This window comes from Magnolia sinica, chromosome 6, assembly GCF_029962835.1.
Source record: "Magnolia sinica isolate HGM2019 chromosome 6, MsV1, whole genome shotgun sequence".
Classification (NCBI taxonomy): domain Eukaryota; kingdom Viridiplantae; phylum Streptophyta; class Magnoliopsida; order Magnoliales; family Magnoliaceae; genus Magnolia; species Magnolia sinica.
This window is the reverse complement of record NC_080578.1, coordinates 31,988,432-32,008,317: the sequence shown is the minus strand read 5'-3', so window position 1 is coordinate 32,008,317 and position 19,886 is coordinate 31,988,432.

Below are 19,886 nucleotides of genomic sequence, written 5' to 3'. Positions count from 1 at the left end.
AACTTATGTCTCGTGGAGACATGTTGGGTACCTTATGTAGGTCCTAGATTCGGCCTTGTGTGGGTTATAATGGTTTGAGGTAAACCTGATTTGAAACCTATGTTAGTGAAATCTAGTACACTCAAGGGTTGGGTGTGTCCGCCGGGAGTGAAGTAGGCATATAGCCGAACCACTATAAAACGACTGTGTTTTAGATTATTATTTACATATTCTCTTGTTGTGTTTACTTTAAATGATCACATGATGCATGAATGTTTAGAACTTATAAGTATCACATCTCATACATAGTCACTCAGTTCTTCCATCATAGACTAAATTTATACACTGTTTAGATATCGAATAGTCTTGTGATTGGATCTTATATTTGGCTTGGAATTCATTAGAGTTAAGTTGAAGATATCGTGATAAATTGTTATATTAGATCGAGATAATGGTAATAGGATTTTAAATAGTAATAAAATTTTCTAAAGTCCTATTCACCCCCCTCTAGGACTCTTTGACCTATTCCTACTTCTACTAGAGCGGTTATTATCGCAATTTCAATTGGTATCAAAACGGGTATCTCTTAAGGGCTTCACTACCTAGAGAGTGATCTTGACTGAAGTTGAAATTATGGCTAAAGGAGAGGGCTCATCTGTAACTAGACCTCCTATCTTTGATGCTTCAAATTATGCCTACTGGAAGGCTAGGATGCATTACTTTCTGAGATCTTTGGATCATGGCATTTGGGGCATTGTTGAAAACAGATATGTGCCGCCAACCAAACAAATAGTACTTGAAAATGGGACAAACATCTCCAAACTAAAATTCAAAGACATGTAGACAGCATTCGATAAAGAAAAACAAACTTTTGAAGGTAAAGCAATGAATGTTATCTACTGTGCTGTCTCAAGAAGTGTTTAATCAAATTAGTATGTGTAGCACATCAAAACAAGCATAGGAATTGTTGAAAACAACCCATGAGGTAACCAGCACAATGAAAAGATCTAAGCTGCAACCCTTAACAATTTGAACATCTTAGAATGAAGGAGCATGAGACTTTCATTGAATTCTTTACAAAACTGAATATCATCTGTAATTCCATGGGTGGATGGGGAGAGAAGGTTCTAGTGTTAAAATTTTGTGGGAAAATACTAAGATCCCTACCGGAACGAGTCAACTCCAAAGTAACAACTATAGAAGAGTGTAGAAATGTAGATAAAATGAGAGTAGAAGAATTCGTAGGTTCCCTACAAACATTTGAACTACACTTTAAACCTGCTCCCAAATCCAAAAATAATGCTCTTAAAACTTCAAAACACATCCCCACAAATGAGGAAGATGAAAGTGAAAGGGAAAATGATGATGAAGAAGTAGCCCTTTTGGCTCAATGGTTCAGAAAATTCTTCCATAAAAACTGTGGTCAACCATTTAAAGGGAAACAGTCAGACAACAAGCATTATACAAGCAAACCTATTAAAAAGTCCAAGGAGCCACAATGTTACACGTGACGAAAGTTTGGGCACCTCTCCACTGTATGCCCCAACAAAAAAAACTAAAGGAAAGGCTATGACATCCACTTGGGATGATACTAAAGAATCAAACTCAGACTTCAGTGGTTTAGAAAGTGATGGAGACCAGAAATCCCTGAAAATACTCATGGCCTCCACACCCACAAACATTCCATTGGTTATCGAGGAAATTGATGAATTGCGAGTCGAAGGGATATTTCCATCAGATGAAGAGAAAGAAGAAGAAAAGGATAATTTACAGGATGCTTATAATCAACTTTACATACATATCGCATCAACATCTTTAAAAGACTTGGCATTAGTGAAAATAAGAATAAATCGCTGTAAATAGATCTAGATAAAACTTTAGAGACTAATACACACATAATTAATGATCTTCAGCAATACCACTTAGATAATGATAGGCTTGAAAGAATCAACTCATTTATGAAATCTGAGTCGGTGAAACTGAACAAACGGATTGAGTCATTAAAAGATGAAAACATACATCTTAAGAATGAAAAATCACACACTCATGTTTGATGTAGAAAAATCCAAAAAATTGGTTGAGTTACAAATTCTCCCATAGTACTGAAAAATTAGAAAAACTTTTGGGAATGGGGAGGCCACAAAAGGATAAAAGGGGATTAGAATATGAAAACTTCAAATCAATTCCTACCCCTACAGCAACAACAATTAAGAAAATAGCTACTTCAGGAAGTAATACGAAGATTTAGGACACTACAAATTTGAATGTCATACCTTTGATTGGACTCATCCTGATTCTAGTTTGAACTTTACTGGTAAATATAAACCAACCAGAAGAACAGTGCAAAATGATAAGAGTCCACCAAGGTTCATACCCAAAGGTAAGACATATCCACCTCCACCTAAAATGACCAAGAAAATGAAGGAACTACTAAGTCAGGTGGCTCAACTGAATCAGAAAACAAATGAATTGATGAAACAAGGAAAAGTGATTCAATTACCCAATTTACCTAGACAAGTTCCTAGCAAAATGAAAGAACCTTCCTCATGGAAACTAGCTACAAAATGGGTGGTTAAAGGAAAGAAAAATTGTCTAGTAACTCATTCAAGTCCAAAAACAGGCAATAATATTAAGTGGTACTTAGATAGCGGGTGCTCAAGACATGTCACAGGTGACAAGACACTTCTCTCCAACTACTCACCTCTTAATAATGGGAAGGTCACTTTTGGTGATGGAAGCACCACTAAGGTACTAGGGCATGGAACTATTGTTGGATTAGATATGCTTAAAAATGAGAATGCCTTTGTTATAGAAGGTCTAAAACACAACCTTCTGAGCATCTCTCAAATATGTGATAACAAGCATGTGGTAACATTCTCCACACAAGAGTGCAAGATCTTGGACTTACCAGGAAAAATAATTATGAACGGTCTTCGCACTAATGATCAATGCTATGTTATTAGAGGCAACAGGAAGGATGATCCTTCTGCCTACTAGTATGGGAACACAGAGAATATGTCTAGGCTACAACATCTAAGGCTTTGGATGTACATAAGTGAAAAAAGCATTTTTTTGTGATTGTCATGATATATCTAAGGATAAATACTCCTTAAAAATTCTTTTTGAATATAAACACTGCAAGTGTTTATAATTTTGAAGGTTACAATTTTTTGTATAAATTTTGATGTGTATATAAGCTGATATGAAAATATATTGTGATATGCATATATGAAAGATCATCAAAGTGCTCAAATCAATGTCATACTCTTACTCTTCGATAAGTCAGTCGATGAATCAGACTAATCCTTGATTATATCGATTCGATATCGATATCATCGACGACCTTTCAGAATCCAAAGCGTCACACGTTATAAAGTGTTATCGAAGACCTCTTCGATAACATCGACCTAAGGCGGTCGATGAGATCGATGTTATTGAGCAATCCTAGATTACATCAAAATCATCGAGAAGCTAAAACATTGGAAAAACCTTTGGTTACTTCCAACGGTTGTCAGATCAAAATTCAATGTCATTATGAGTTCTTGATCGATGACATCAACACAGATTCAATATCATTGACGAACTCTATATAAAAACCCAGCTGACGTGCAGAAAATCCAAATCAAAACCTTCCCTGGAGAGTTTTGTCTTCCTCTTTCCCCCATCTCAAGCACGTCCATCTCAAAAGGGAGGAAAATCTATCTCAAAAGATGAAGGATGGTGAAAGGAAATGGTAAGGAAGTCCTTGATGAACCTTTGAAAGGCAGAAAATTCAGGAAGGGAAAAATGGTAGCTTATGAGTCTCCTCCCAAACGCCTTGAGTGGGAGAAGGTTGTTATTGCTGATCGCGTTATCCTTCCCAGCTATATTGAACCATATGGTATAAACCTAATGCTGGAAATCATCGGATAGGAGAAAATACTAAAAATGGGAGGAACCTACCAATATGAACTTATCCACCAGCTCTTTCAATGTTGCCATTCCATTTGTGAAGATCCACCGAGCATCACTCTTGGAGTTGGAAATCAGAACAAAATTATCCATCTTGTGCTACTCGGACTCGTATTGGATGTGGAAGTCACACAGGTACCCATCATAGAACACAATCTAAATGCGTTAGGGGTGTAGGGAGAGATAACGTGTGCTCTATGTAATGGTCTCACTTCCTAGAATCGAGGGAAACCTTCTCTGTGTTAACCATCTTGAGACTACCTATAAGATGATGCATGACATTTTTGGCACTAATGTGTATCTATGTGACATCTCGGGAAAACATCTCTCTCCTTTCATGCTCAACGTCTTGTATGACATCTATCTAGAGATTCCCATGTGCCTGCCTACTCTCATTTTAGGACAACTGATTCACATTGTCAAAGGAGAAGGCCTTGCCACACTGCCTTTTCCATCCCACATTTGTAAGCTTACAAAATTTTTGGGACTTCCATCCACATCCGATGCAATACATCAAGAGGTATGTTTTAATGATAATACTCTTCAGTTATTACTTCTAACCACCTCCTCTGAATCACTTAGTCCTCCTCTCTAATTCATGATGCTGAAAATAGCCAGCATCTAACTCCATTGGGCTCAAATCGCACACCTCTCAAGAGTCCGGCCTCAGTTAATCACCAAAGGCACAATCAGACCGAAATTGGGGCACTACCTGTTGAGAGGACAAGCCGATATCGAAGAGCATCTTCACAACTATGAGAGGTGCCTGACTGAAATCGAGGACAAAATCGATGTACTACAGCACACGGCACAGTAACTCGTTGATCTAATGACATGTCGTCGAGATGACACGGTGCCATCTCACTCGGCCCCAGCACCATAATGACAATTGCTCTTATGCCATCACATACACCGATTCCGCATTTATACTCAGGGCATGAGTATCTTTTTGAATGTCCTACGTACCTATGAGTGTATGTGGTGGTCAACTAATATTAAACAGATAAACAGTTTCTGGTGGTTATTAATTAGTTTTTTTTTTATAGGGTTGTTCGTCTTCTGACTAAGGAAAATACTTTTTGTTTTGATATGCCTATGGATGGGCTGAATACTTTGATGGATGTTTGTTGTTAAATGCTTTAAATACTGTTAAGCTTGGGTAGTTCTTTTGGATATTTTAGTACATGAATGATGTTTTATATATATATATATATATATATATATATATATATATATAGTGCCTACTTCCTGCCAAGCCTATTTGCTCATATTATTTACTGATGATCTGTTTGAGCTTTATAGGAACTGTCTATGGGATGCATGATAATTGATTCTCTGCTGATTATCGAATGCCCATAGAAGTGGTTTACTATGTGTGATGTGATGATTCCTAGCTTTACAATGCATATCTATCTTGAAATGTTTCACTGATTATATGCTCACATGGGAATTTACAGCTCTCCAATTGCCTTAATTCTCCTAGTTTCTTTAATGTCAACTTCAGTCATTCGATTTGTTATTAGTATATTAACCTTTGTCAATGACTGACAAAAAGGGGGAGAACAAATTCCACCATGAGAATACATTGGATAAATGTTTTTAAGCATGGTGATGTCGGTGATAGGGGGAGCAGCTGCAAGAAGATAGGAGGAGCAACTATCTGGATTAAGATTGTTTGTGAACTCCATAGTATCTTTGTAAAATTGTGTAAAGTTCATTTACACAATTTAGGATATTGTTCTAGGTGTGTTTTTAGGTGTTTTGTCACGTAATTGACAAAGGAGGAGATTGAAAATGCCCTGGTTTGTCAATTAACGTGAGAATTGAGTCGCTAAGACAAGTGTGCCCCATATAAAGATCATCAAGCATCTGCCTCAACTGGATGTGTGCTCCGAACTCATCAAAGGCAAACTAAGCCTCACATCCCATGTCCCAAAACATATAGGTATATAAACCCTTAAAATGAGTAGAACAACATAGGTGTTTTAGTATGAAAACTTGTTTTGCAAAATAGGAAAAATTCTAAGTTTTCAGCCTTTCTCGATATATTGATATCACATCGATGTGATCAAACACCTATTATCGATGTCCTCGAAAAGTACTCAATATCATCGAATTGAAGACATCTTATGTCCAGCAACCAACTTGATCCTTGGACAATCGATGAATTGATGGACTATTCGAGGACATCAAAATTCAAAATGCCGATAACAACGAGACAGCTCGATATAATCGAATTCTGGCTAGTTTGTGTCTAGCATGCTATTAAGGCAAATCTCATATTTATCGATGACTCGAAGTGAGCCTCGATTCCATTAGAAGTCAAATTCCGATGATATCGATAGATCTTCGATGTTATCGAACTCGGACTAAACTAGTCTAGCGAGCTCAATAGGAAAATCCTTTAGAAATGACCGAGGAATCGATGATGTATCGATATGATCATAATTCAAATATCGATGATATCGATGTGTGCTCGATATCATCGAAATGGATCAAAGATTGTCCAACAAACTCTTTTGAAATTCATGTGGAAATGATCGATGTATCGAACAAATTTTCAATGAAATCGAAAATTAAACTCCGATGACATCGACACATGCTTGATGACATCGACCCTCAGACAAAAAGTTTTAGGTATATACTTTAATGGAGTTTGTATCATTAAACCTTGCTTCAGGTGCATCGAAAATATACATTCGATGACATCGAACCAGGCCCGATGAAATCAAACTCAGTCAAAATCTGACATCTTTATTACAGTTGGAACTTTTTGCCTATTTAAGGAGAGCTTGTTCTTAGTTGTTGTATTGAGAAAAAGAGAGAGAGAGAGAGAGAGAGAGAGAGAGAGAGAGAGAGAGAGTAACTACATATCATCTACCCTAAGACTTTTTTCTCATGAGAGTCCATCCTTCAATCCACCCTCATCATTAATATTCAATAGAGTGGATTGACGAATGGACTTTCGCATTTAAGGATCATCTAGCTACCACCTTAATGGAAAATCTTTGAGCCAGGATCCCTTGAATGCCTAAGATCTTGGAATCTCTCCATTGTTTTAATAGGTAATATTTATTAGAATAGATTCTAAGATAACCTTGACCCAAGCCATCACCTTTATTGGTACATCATCAAGTGTTGCGGATCAAGGGAGCTGAAGAATCTTCGTCATCAAGGAGGAGACCTTCATCAACGTGTTTAATGAGGCTCACTTACTTATCTGTAAGTCATTAGAGTCTAGAGACCCTTTTGATTATTTCTTTTGTAGGTTTGGGTTAAAGGTGCTTCTCACCCCTTTCAAGTCCTCATAGGAGGCCTCCGACGGGAGATTACATGTGGGTGCTGTGTGTTGACCTTTGCTCTTGTGTAGGGCATAAACTTAGGGCTTTAGTGTAGGTCCTTAGCCTGTGTGGCCTAAAAATTAGGTTAATTGTGTGGATCATTTGGTCTTGTGTATGGCATAAAACTTAGGTGCTATGTGTTGACCTTTGCTCTTGTGTAGGGTATAAACTTTAGGGTCCTTGTGTGGATCATTGGCCTGTGTAGCCTAAAACCCTAGGTTCCTTGTGTGGATCCTTTCCTGGGTGTTGTGTGTTGACTTTTGCTCGTATGTGGGGCATAAACTTGTGTCTCATCGAGATATGTGAAATACCTTATATAGGTCCTAGAGTCAGCCTTGTGTAGCTTGTACTAGTTTGAGGTGAACCTGATTTGAAACCTCTGTTAGTGAAATCCGATACACTCAAGGGTTGAGTGCATCCGCCGGGAGTGGAGTAGACATATAGCCAAAACACTATAAAGCGACTGTGTTTGGGATTGTTATTTACGTATTCTCTTGTTGTATTTACTTTAAATGATCACATGATGCATGAATGTTTAGAACTAATAAGTATCACATCTCAGATACAGTCACTCATTACTTCCATCATAGACTAAATTTATGTAGTGTTTAAATATTGAATAGTCTTGTGATTGGATCCTCTATTTGGCTTGGAAGCCATTACAGTTAAGTTGAAGATATCTTGATAAATTGTTATATTAGATCAAGATAATGGTAATGGGATTTAAAATAGTCATAAAATTTTATAAAGTCCTATTCACTCCCCTCTAAGACACTTTGACCTATTCCTACTTCTACTAGAGCGGTCATTACCGCAATTTCAGGGTCCCCCATTGTTGATTGAATCAATCCAATGCATGGCCTAATCATTCTAATGTTTGGTGGTTTATAACATTTAAAGGAATATAAGATATCACTATTAGCATTGAATCAAGTTCATTCATAACCATTAGTGCGTTTCAATCCCACAGAGACTCATGAGCCAAACATTATAGTATGGGACATCGTGTCTGAGCTATCGACCTAGCTCGAGTGACATGCATGCTAGTATGCAAAACATTAGGTGACAAGCCCTCCATATTGGTAAAACATTGGGTAAGATCTTCTCCGTAGTAACCACCAAGCACTGATAAATTTCACGACCTTACCATGTTGTTAATGGTTTGGGTAGCGTGATTTCTACATATTTGTGGTGTGGGTGACGACATTGACCCTATATGTAATTGTCCTTGGGTTTATATGGTTCTTTGGGGTCTCTAAGGTTGTTAAGGTGATATTAGCCGTCTATCTAACCAATCCAATGGCTGGATGGCTTGATATATAAATAAAACTTCTTCCTAATGGTCATATTATGATTAGAAAGAAGGTGAATATTTTAATAAATTAGATGTGTATTAATACTAAATTAGGCCTTTATGGTAACGCCCTAATAATGAAAAGTACATGGTGTTACAGTACAATTGACGAAACGGCTGAAACATTGGAGGAGGGTAGTACTATCATGGGCAAAAGGTCAAACATTAATATCTAACAGCCAATCAGGAGTAAAATGAACTTTTCAGTAGTCAAAAACTCAACATGTTAAATATCCAATATAGTAAATGGCTGCAAGATGCATATGAAAAAAGTAGGTGGGTTATGAGAAATAGTTTACAGTACATAGCTAAAAAAGCAAGCGGCCCAATGGAAAAATCCCTAGTTTTTAGAACAAAATGGAGGGTACAGAAAAAGGAGTACCCAATATTCTATTTGTTTCTGGTTTCTACCATCATGGCCGATCTGGCACGAGGACTGATATGATTTTGGCATGGAATATGGACAGGAAAGCCGGCCTGATGGACGGCTTGGACTACACACCTGTGTGCCACAATGGCACATTGGAGGTGGAATGGGCTATTTGGACCCGGGTCCGGATAGACCCGGAACAGCCCAATGAGTTCTAAGGCCTCATTCTTCATGAAGCCCAAGCCCAAACCAAAGCCGAAAGGTAGTTTGGGCCGGGCCCAACTTCCCCAGCCAGAAAAGTAACTCCTATTTCCCATGTGAATGTTCTTAATCTATCACTTGATCAGGTGGACCACACATGCACAAATAAATGGACGTTTAGAAAAATAAAAACCGACTAGAGACAAGATGCATGTGTTGCCTAATATAAACATATAATAAGACACATGTACACATGAGTTCGGGCCAGGTCAGACTAAAACAGCTTAAGCCCATGCCAAGGCTGAAAATAGAAAAGGCCAAACCTGCTAGCTAGGCTCAACTCCAGCCCACAGACTGAGCTAAAGCCCAAGCGAGAGGTTTGGTTAGACAGGTTTCTATTGAGGTGGTACTCGAGATCAAATCCCAGCCAATCTATGACTGTCAAGGGCCGGATTAGAACTTTAATTTAGGCTAATTTTTAGACAGGACCACATTAAGGCCTAAAAAATGAATAGTATGTACTTGAGCTCGGGATCAACTAAGCTTAGACTGACAACGTCTGTTTAGTGTCCCTTAACCTTGGGTTTTGGGCCCAACCCTATACCAGCCATGGTCAAGCCTCAAATCCAGGCCCTTGGATTGGCCCAAGTAGCATGAGTCATGTCACCTGCGCACCTTTGCACCCATGTCATGGGTGTCTAGTCCAAACGGTCCATGTGATCTAGGGGCAAATTTTCACCCTGATCTATTCTGGTGGGCCATAGCAAGGAGAAATGCAAATAAAGGGAGGTAACTACTTTCATTTTTCATGGCCCACCAAAGTTTTGGATCAAAGCAACACTACAAGAAAAATGGCTTTTACTGGCTGTCAAAACTGCCAGTAAAATTCAACAAAGCACCGGCAGAACTTTGACCGGCACTCGGACAAGTGCCGGTAAAGGGGTGCGTCGGCAAAGGCTTTGTCGGCGCTAACCATCTTTTACTGGCACATATTTGAGTGCCGGTAATTGTGTAGACATTTTCGGCTCTCAATTCTCATTTTACCGGCGCTTTCTAGTATTTCTAAAGAAGCATCGGCAAAAGTCTATCCTAGCGCCAGTAAAAGTATTTCAAAGCACAGTTTCTAGCCATAATTAATCATGGAAAAACACTGATAAAAGTTTATACAAGCGCCGGTAAAAGTCTTCCGAATGGTTGTTTAGTTTTGAGAGGCCCTGGTTAAAAGCCTTACAATCCGCAGCGCATACCAGTAAATTTGTTTATATATATAATTCAATTGAAACCTATATTTTTTTTGATATATTTAAAACATAAAAAATGATGTAATACAATTAAAATTGAATATAAAAGAAAAATTATATTACTTCACAATATATATATATATATATATATATACACACACAACAATAAGTTGAAAATGGTCTCGAATAAATAAAAATTAAAAAAATAAAAAATAAAAAAATCCTCCATGTGATCCACTCCTGGCATGAGTGGCGTCAAAAGGCTGGAGTGCATGTAGGCCTAAATTTAGGCGCAGTTGCTCAAAACCCTACACATATAAGGAAAAAAAAGAAGTCAAAAAGTAGCATTCCACGAAAATAAAATAAATGAATTAAAAAATAAGTAATTAATTGTAAGGTTGAAACAATATCACAAAGCTATCAATGGCTAGATGGGCCATTCAAAAGACAATATTCAATAATTTAACCAACCAAATTTTATTTTTTTCCATAACAAATTAAACATGTTATAAAAAAAAATAAAAAATAAATATATAATTGAGCATGTTATAAGAAACTTGAGCAGGAAACATGCTTCCCATATAACAAAAAAAGGCCCCATTAAACTAGTAAAATACTGATTTATTTATTTATTTTTACATGGCACCCCTGCATTTAAAAGTGAATGGCATGTTTTAATTGAATGGCATTGTGCATGTTTTAAAATAAACCAAATTCATTTATGTTAAAATATGTCAATGGAATAGAAAATGTAATGAAGACTGTCCAAAGAGCTATTTTGACGAGTTCTACAGGAGTATGTCAAATCAGTAAAAAGAAAAAAATATATTTCTATCTGCAAAGAAAGATGTGCCTTTATTACAACTTTCTTAAAGCACGGTTGCACATCATCAAAGTTAAAATTGGATGTAACTCTTAAATCATATCATGCATCAAATTGTATATTTTATTGAGGAAAGAAATTTAATCATACAAGTCATGGCTTTAAAGATTTCTTTCGTACTTATGCCTTTAAAAAGAAAAACAAGATGAACCTATCAAGCAAACTATTAAATGCAGTGAAAGTAATAGCATCAATCAATCTATCAACAATCACTACACAAGCAAAAAAACAAAAAATAAATTTAAGACTGGATGGAACTTTTTCTTTGTTTCCATCCAATATAAAATTATTTATTTATTCATATTTGTTCAGGACCAGTTAGGATTCTCATTTGGACTAAACACTAGGAGTTCAACTAAATACATCGAGGCTCACACATTTGATATCTGATCCATGTATTAGGTTGGCCCCATGGTTTTATGATCTAGCTGAAAAAAAGAGTTTGGAAGCAACACCCTCATGACCTGGCACAATCAGACAGTCTTGGGGACCTCCTTTGTTTGGTGGGGTGTCTACACTGCTAATAAAAGAACCAAGATAAAATGCCTACGTAACACCGATTCAAACAAGATTCTAAAATCAATTAAAACACATAATCGAATTTATAAGGTGTCTTGTTACGTTTTCTTTTATTTTTTATGAAGAAGCTAAAATTTTATTCAAAGAGAAAACGAGCTACAATAGAAAACACAAAAAAGCAATAGCAAATTATCTCAATCCTTATGACTTGTGAGTAGTTCCTTTCTCTTTCTTTGTATCTCTCTTTTTATTTTTTAACTTTCATTTTCTGAAAGGATAATTATGAGCAGTTATTTTTACTTTTCAATGGGTTCTTTCCACCAACATTTATGGAAAATTTTGTTTTCTTCATCAAGGAAACAATGATAAAGGTTGGTGAAAAGAGTAACAAAACCTTGAGGAGAAAATAAAGTGATGATGGAATTATTAGTGCCCAAGTTGTGATTATTGGATTCAAATGTCTAGAAAGCAAGACCTGCACACATGCCAATATGTTAGCATTAATATATATATATATAAACCTACAAAAAAAAACTAATAAGTTTTAATTCTCTTCACAATTTTTTGAGAGAAACCAAGAAGACTAAAATAATTTGATCTGGATCCAAAAGAAATAGTACCATGCCTGATCAAATGACATCTGATCATCACATCAAGGATTAAAATAGTTTGTGTGATGACTTCCAATGTGTCCGCACATGCAAACATGGGTAGAAGCTTGATTGTCAAACTTAATTTTAGAGCATTTAATCAACTATGAAAGGTAAATATAAATTAGTAGTGGGTGCTTAGGATGAGATTTAGCTTATAGGAATGATTAGCTTTTACCTTGCACGATGGAATTCAATTCTCCAAAAGATTCCCTATGAGGACAGTTTGAGTCTAAATACACTGAGCATGACAAAAGGAAAAACAAATCTCAAAAGGATAAACTAATTCAAGGTAATTACGAATCATCAACTAAAAGATGATTTTTTAGAAATTCAAATGGGAACTGAAAAAATGACAAAATGACAAAGAAAACGAGAAAATAATTCACATTTAGATACAAATGGCAAAACAGAATAAATATATCAATATGCAAGGTGGGACAAATCCATTTGGATGCAATTTGAGGGGGGGGGGGGGGGACTCTCCACTTAAGTTCCACAAGGTCTGATGGGGACTGATGGGGACATCATGCACACGCCCACTCTACGCATGTTTTCGAGGAGGAGGCAGGCCCCATATTCGATTTGGATCGACGAGGACATCTTTGGAGGGCCTCATAATTAGGGGGTTGCGTTATGGAGCATTAGATGGACTCGATCATCACATAGATTCTACCATCAGATCTCATGATCATGGCCCACTACTTTAGATGATCCAAGATTTTGAGTTTTGACTATTTTTGTTATTAGAAACTTCATGAACGACTTTAATTGCTTAGATTAGTATTTATTTGCTTTAGCTTTGGTATTAGTGCGCGCACATGGCGCAAGGGTAATTATGTCTTTTTTGGGTTTAGGATTTTCTTATAAATATAACAATCCCATGTAAGTAGGACAATGATGTTTTATGAATAAAAATTCTTGCGTTTCATCCTCTTTCTCTCTTTAGGTTGAAGAATCAAATTGGATGCGAAGCCCTCCCTTACTTGAAGGGCTAACTACCGTGGTGCGAAACCACATCCGCTCCAAATCTTCTCCATCTTCTTACACACCACATTCATCACCCTCCACAACCCTTCCACCTTTAGATCTACCCACTTTCGTATCCATGTTTTCTCCTACAGCAGCGCACAAACAGATTTTCAGATTCTTGCCCATCTGAGGGGCTAAAACTTCAGCGAAGTACTGCACATAGACCTTGCAACGGATCGACGTGAAGATGGAGGCATCCCATACCTAGCCGATCCTAGCCTAGAAGTCAATTTTCGACTTTATGGGCCCCACACACGTGTGAACGACCTGTCACACACGTGCATCCAGGCCCATCTATTGTCCAGCGTGCGTGGATCATCCCAGGTTCACTTTTTCCTCTATTTCCTTCTCTTTTGACTAAAAAAGTTCCCTAATCCAAATCCCTAACCCTAAATAGTCCTAAATCCCAATTATCCCCAATTTTCAAACCCTATATTTTTTCTCAAATTGAATCTTAGTGAATCTCTTGAGTTGGGAACAATCCTTTGCAAGAAAGGATGATTCTTACACTCCTTTGGGCTTGTTTGGCTTATATTTTTATTTGATCTAGCCCTAAAGTTGTGTAGGCTTAGACCCCATAGATTCCCCCTTTTGAATGTTTGATAGTATGTAGGATGTGGAATTTTGTGACTGTTTAAAATTGGTATAATCTCAAGCTTCATCTCTTGCATTCCATATTTAATTTCATGTCCTGCATCAGGGTCCATTGGGTTATGTGCATCGATTCATGCTTTCAAGCGATATATAGAAATACAGATATCAATATGCGGGGTGGGACAACTCCAAATTTCTGAAATCCAAGACATGGATAAGGTTATATCTCATCCATGGGTCAATGTTCAGGTTTAGTAATATGGCTTTTTCTAAAGAGAGTTCACACTAGAAACAATGTTGTAAGTGCTATATTGAATAAAACACACCTTTGTTTGTCAAATTTTGTTTAGACAAAATAGCTTATGAAGTGGTCCGTCTAATGTGGATCAAGATGGAAAGTTCAAGACCATACTTCAAGACAAGTAGTGGATCAAGATGGAAAGTTCAAGACACTATTGACATTCAAATCAAGAAGTGGATGAAGATGGAAAGTTCAAGATTCTACTAAGTTCAAGATGATTGAGTTCAAGTTCTACTACACTTCTAGTAGAAGATCAAGCTTCATCTTCAACTTCAAGCTAAATTGAAAATTTAAGAAGAAGAATAAGTTCCATGAAGTTCAAGCTACTTCAAAAATCAGTCAGTTCAGTAATAACAGACCCTAGAAAGACCTTGGGCTTAGGTTCTTTCAAAACATAAAGTTAAATGGGTTTTTATACTTATGTTAGGCTAAATTTTGACTAGTTTAGGCTAATGTTTAACTAATCTAAGTTGTGGCTCGACCAGCCTAAGGAATCTTTGGCCAGTCCTAGTTTAAATTCCAAAAAAATGGATTTTTTTGTTACTTCTTCGACCAGTCGAGTAGGCTGCTCGACCAGTCGAAGAGGGACCTTCGACCAGTTGAGAGTTGCTCAACTCGAATTCCATCAACTGATTTTTGGCAACCTCAACTAGTCGAAGACCATGCTCAACCAGTCGAGTAGGGCCTTCGACCAATCGAAGTTATGTTTTGTCCGATCACATTCAAATTTTGAAAATTGGTTGGATCTTAGACGAGTCGAAGCAATAACTTTTCTGCCTATAAATAGAGGCCTTATCTCAATCCGAAAATACAATTCAAGCACATCAAATCCATCATCAAGAAAAATAGAAACCCCTATTATACTTAAGTTATTGCATGGTATTTATAAATTTATAAATAGCTTATTTATTTTAATTCCTAAATCTCTTATTCTTTGAATTTCATTTTATAAAGAGAGTAGATACTCTTCTTTGAGATCTTGAGGAATTTAAACAAGTAGCCCTTTGTTAGAATCTATTTAAAATCAATCTAAAACCTTGAACCCTTGTCTATGTGACTGAACATTGAACAATCTACAATAAGAGAAGCAGTTTTACTGCTACATTGACTGATACATCTTCAAAGGTGAAGATAAGGTGCATGCCGATAGATAGAAAGCTTTCTCCTTCAATTGAAACTATCTTATTGGCATTTTAAAATGAAGTCTTCATGCTGGGAACTAGCGTAATGATTCCATCAATGCTTGTTCCAGCAATGGGAGGAACCACCGTGTCCTATCCGATCAACAACTTAGATGTCTGTATGCATGCCACATTGACATAAGGGTGGGGTGTATGGTGGCTTTCCTCTACATGCATGTTGACTTGACTCCATGTGTTAATTATGCACATAAATTTGTAGCTTATATGTGTGCATACACAAGCAAAAACAGCAGTGTCACATGCTTATTTTTTGGTTTCTATGGGCGTAGACATGTCGAAAAGTGGGTGTTGGAACGAATATTGTTCTATCTTGGCTGAGATTCTGCTGTCTTGGATTGGTTTGAGTTTGATTTTCCAAAATATTGCATTTTTCTAGTTTGATTTCACCAAAATTCAGCATTTGGTAGCAATATGAGTTCAATTGTTATTAAGAATTTGTGAATTTTCTTGTAATTTTCCAGGGATTTGCTTGAAACTCTGGATTTTGTTGGATTTTTTGTTTTGATTTACTTAATTTGTGCATTTTATGGCTATGATAGACTAATTTCATGGACTCCAGTATTGTTTTGATGATTTGTCTTTGATTTATTGTGACTTTCTTACAATTTGCTTTGAACAACAGAATTGATGTGGTTTTTGAGTTTTATATGTTGAATTCTTGCATTTTATGGCAGTATCAAATGTACTTTCAAATAGTTACGATTGTTTGCCTTGTGCCGCCACAATGATGATGAACATGATTTTTCAGTCATTCTTTGTTTTATTGATTAATGTTTTGCATATTGGTAATTCAAGTATGTTATACCAGAACTCTGTGGTTCCATTGTAGCTCTGCAATGTAATTTAATGATACTAAGCAATTCATGTATGGTTGAGTAGGATTTTCTGTTCTTTGGGTGGATATTCTTAGGAAATTGACTCTTTTGTCAAGTAGCTGAGATGTATGCCGCAGTTGGACTTTTGCAAGAAAGCTGGTTTGTAGAATTTGTTTTGGATTTGCAACTGCAAGGGTTTGGTTCTAATTTTTGCTTCATTTTTTTCTTTTAATTATTGCAATTTCTAGCGATTCCAATTCAATTTATGAATTTATTGTGCATTTAAGATGGATTTTTCAAAAATTTCTAAATTTGATATGGTCAAAGCTTTCTACTTTGAAAGTGAGGCTCACTTATTGCCTCTATCAGATCAACTAAAAAATTTTATTTTATTTTTAACCTTACAATGTCTGAAAGAATTTTTACAACTTGATTTATTTGTTCCTTATATCAAAATTACTTTGATTTATTCTTAGAAGGTCATTGATCTTGTTATGCATTGTTGTGGATTACAAGTTGTGATGTGTTAATGTTGGCTTGAGTTCTGTTTGTCAATAGATTTTACATGAATCTATGGATTTGATTTTCTTTTTGTGAGGTTTATTCTACAAATGTGGCCTTTTTTAACTCATTGTTACTGAAGTTGAGATTTTGATCATGCTTTATGTACCCCAAGTGTAGGGTCGCGATGTAGTAATAATCTTGATGAGACTGAGGTCGAATCCACAGGAACTAAATTTATATGTCTTCTGAATTTAACTAGAACAAGAACTAGATAAAGAACTAAAGCAGAAATCTGAATTTAAATGAGTAATTTTGAGTAATGAGTAAAGTATCAATTAAAAGTGGGAACTAGGGTGCCAAGGATCTACTTGTAGCAATTGAGATGCAAACTTGCTTAATTCAAGAGATCCAACTAGAATCAGAGTCCTATCCTATCTAGTTGGAAGAAGAGACAGTCAAATCTCTGAACTTCTCATTGACCTAGCCTCAATGAAGGAGAATTGCAGTGAATTGGAAGGGATTCCATCACCCAACCATGCCCAGGAGACGATGAAAAACAATAGGATTTACCAAATCCATAATTGCAAATAGAAAAGAAGATATTTAAAGTTATTGGAGATCTATTGTAATTTGAGTCACAACAAACCATTAAAATCTAAAAATATTCCTTAGAATCAACTAGAATTCAATGAAGTTTAAACATAAACATGAATCAAAGCAAAGTAAACATCCCAATCATGCTATAAGCTTCACCTCTTAGCCCTAGGTAAGAGGTTTAGCTAACCATATACATGATTGAACTAAAGTCCCTTAAACAAAACATAAAACAAACTAAAGAACAAAGAAAGCTCTTGGATGGCGACTCCACCCTTTTTCTCCAATCCTTGAACCCTAGAAAATACCTAGGAATGTCCTAGGGACTCCTATTTATAGTTGTGAAGCTCCACTTTTTGCACCAACTTGGAATTTCCATAAACTGCCTCAAATTACGCAATCACCAAAATCATATTTGAAATGTATCACATCTGAAATTATATGTGCAGACACTACCAGAAAACTGGGTAAAGGCTACGGATAAAAACCGTAGCTAAATGCCTATGGCTACGGTTATAGTCCGTAGCACGACCGTAGCCATAGGTCTTAAAGCTATGGCTATGGATTTAATCTGTAGCCATAGAAATAATAAGTATGGATTAAATCCGTAGCTATTGCTTCCGTAGCTCTATGTATCTACAACTACGGATTATATCTGTAGCTAAAAGTAGAGCAAAAACCGTAACAATAAGCTAATTCAACAACAGCTACGGTTTCCAGATAAATGGCTACGGTTAATATCCGTAGCTACTACCTATTTTTTTTAAAAAAATATTAAGAAAATATAATAATGCGATCTCTTACCATTGTAGTACATGCCCTGATAGATCAACTCATAAAAGCTAATATAGATAAATATTTCATGGCTAAATCATTCATTCATTCAATCAAATACAATCATTCATTTTAATCCATTCACAAAAGTACAATGCCAACATAATAGTTATATGTCTATTTAAAGTTCTCAATATTGACAGCAAGATCCAATGCCTCTCGCAGCCAAATAGCTTTTCAACAATCGCAAGCAAGAATACCATGGTTGTACCTCTACTGGTTATCAATTTGCTATCAACTAACACCCTATTCTTAGCTTCGCTTTGATCCAAAAGCTTACTGCACATGGCTGAAAATCAATTTCATCATACAAACAACGTAGTCATATGAAAAGGGTATGCCCCGAAACTGAAGAACTAAATTATAGAGAAAGACGACGACGAGATGACGTAAAAAAGAAAGACAACACTCAGGAGCATACACTGATCTTTTCATTTCTGAACAAGCAAAATTTGCAATAGCAAAAGACAAAATAAACATTCAGTTATTCAAAATACCGACTAATATAGGTATAGCAATACCAACTAAATTTGCAAAAACAGAATAGATCAACCATTTCAGCTAAATTAAGATTTCACTCAACCTATGATTTGTCAATTTGCTTGATGGATAAAAGTTCAACAGAATGAGTAAAGAAGATAGTCCCAAAGGAGACTTTGTAAAGAGTGTGAGAGAGTAGCAAAAGTATCAGGAAGATAGGTAAAATAAAATTACAATAATCAAGTATTTCTGATATTTGAAAATCTGTTTATTGTATTTGAATTGCAGTAGATCTTTTCATATTGACAGTCCATTTTATGATGAGGTTTGGTCCATTGGAATTTTGGAATGAACCCTCATCAAAATGGTCCACCAATCAACATATCTTACAAAGAAAAGCTAGGGGGCATTTGAGAACACTTGAGAACATTCGTGCCACAGTTTTCATTTAAAAGGTAGTTTAACTCCCATCCTACAAAGCAAGGCTAAATAAATTTGATAGCAGCATACCTTAATTAATATCACAAAATGACCCAATTGCAATTGTCAAAAGTTGTGAAGGCCCACCTTTCCATGTTGAAGGAAAATGTGTGATTGATCATGGTGCGCTTCTTGCACACTTATGTCAAGAACTTCATTACCAATTAGCAATTACAAACTGCCATCTGACCACCTCACGAACTGCGTATTGCTTTCATATTGCAAAACCAAACTTCATCAACATACAGCAAGTGTGCAATAGTTATGCTAAAATGCAAAATGCAAAATGTCAAAGACAATAATCCATATGTCAACAATATATACCTTTAGGTTGCTCAACATTTGCACAGATAGCATAGAAGGAAATTTAGGTAATTAGATAACAGGCAAAAAAGAAAAAGTAGGTAGGAAGCAGGACTAGGAGCCAGAGTCCAATGCACTATATTCTCAGGTAGGTAGCGATGTTTTTCTTTCACTCTAACTAGGAATTAGAGAGGTAGGTGGTTCTAAATTTACTTGATTGGGAACTAGAGAGCCAGGTTGGACATTACTCAGATGTTA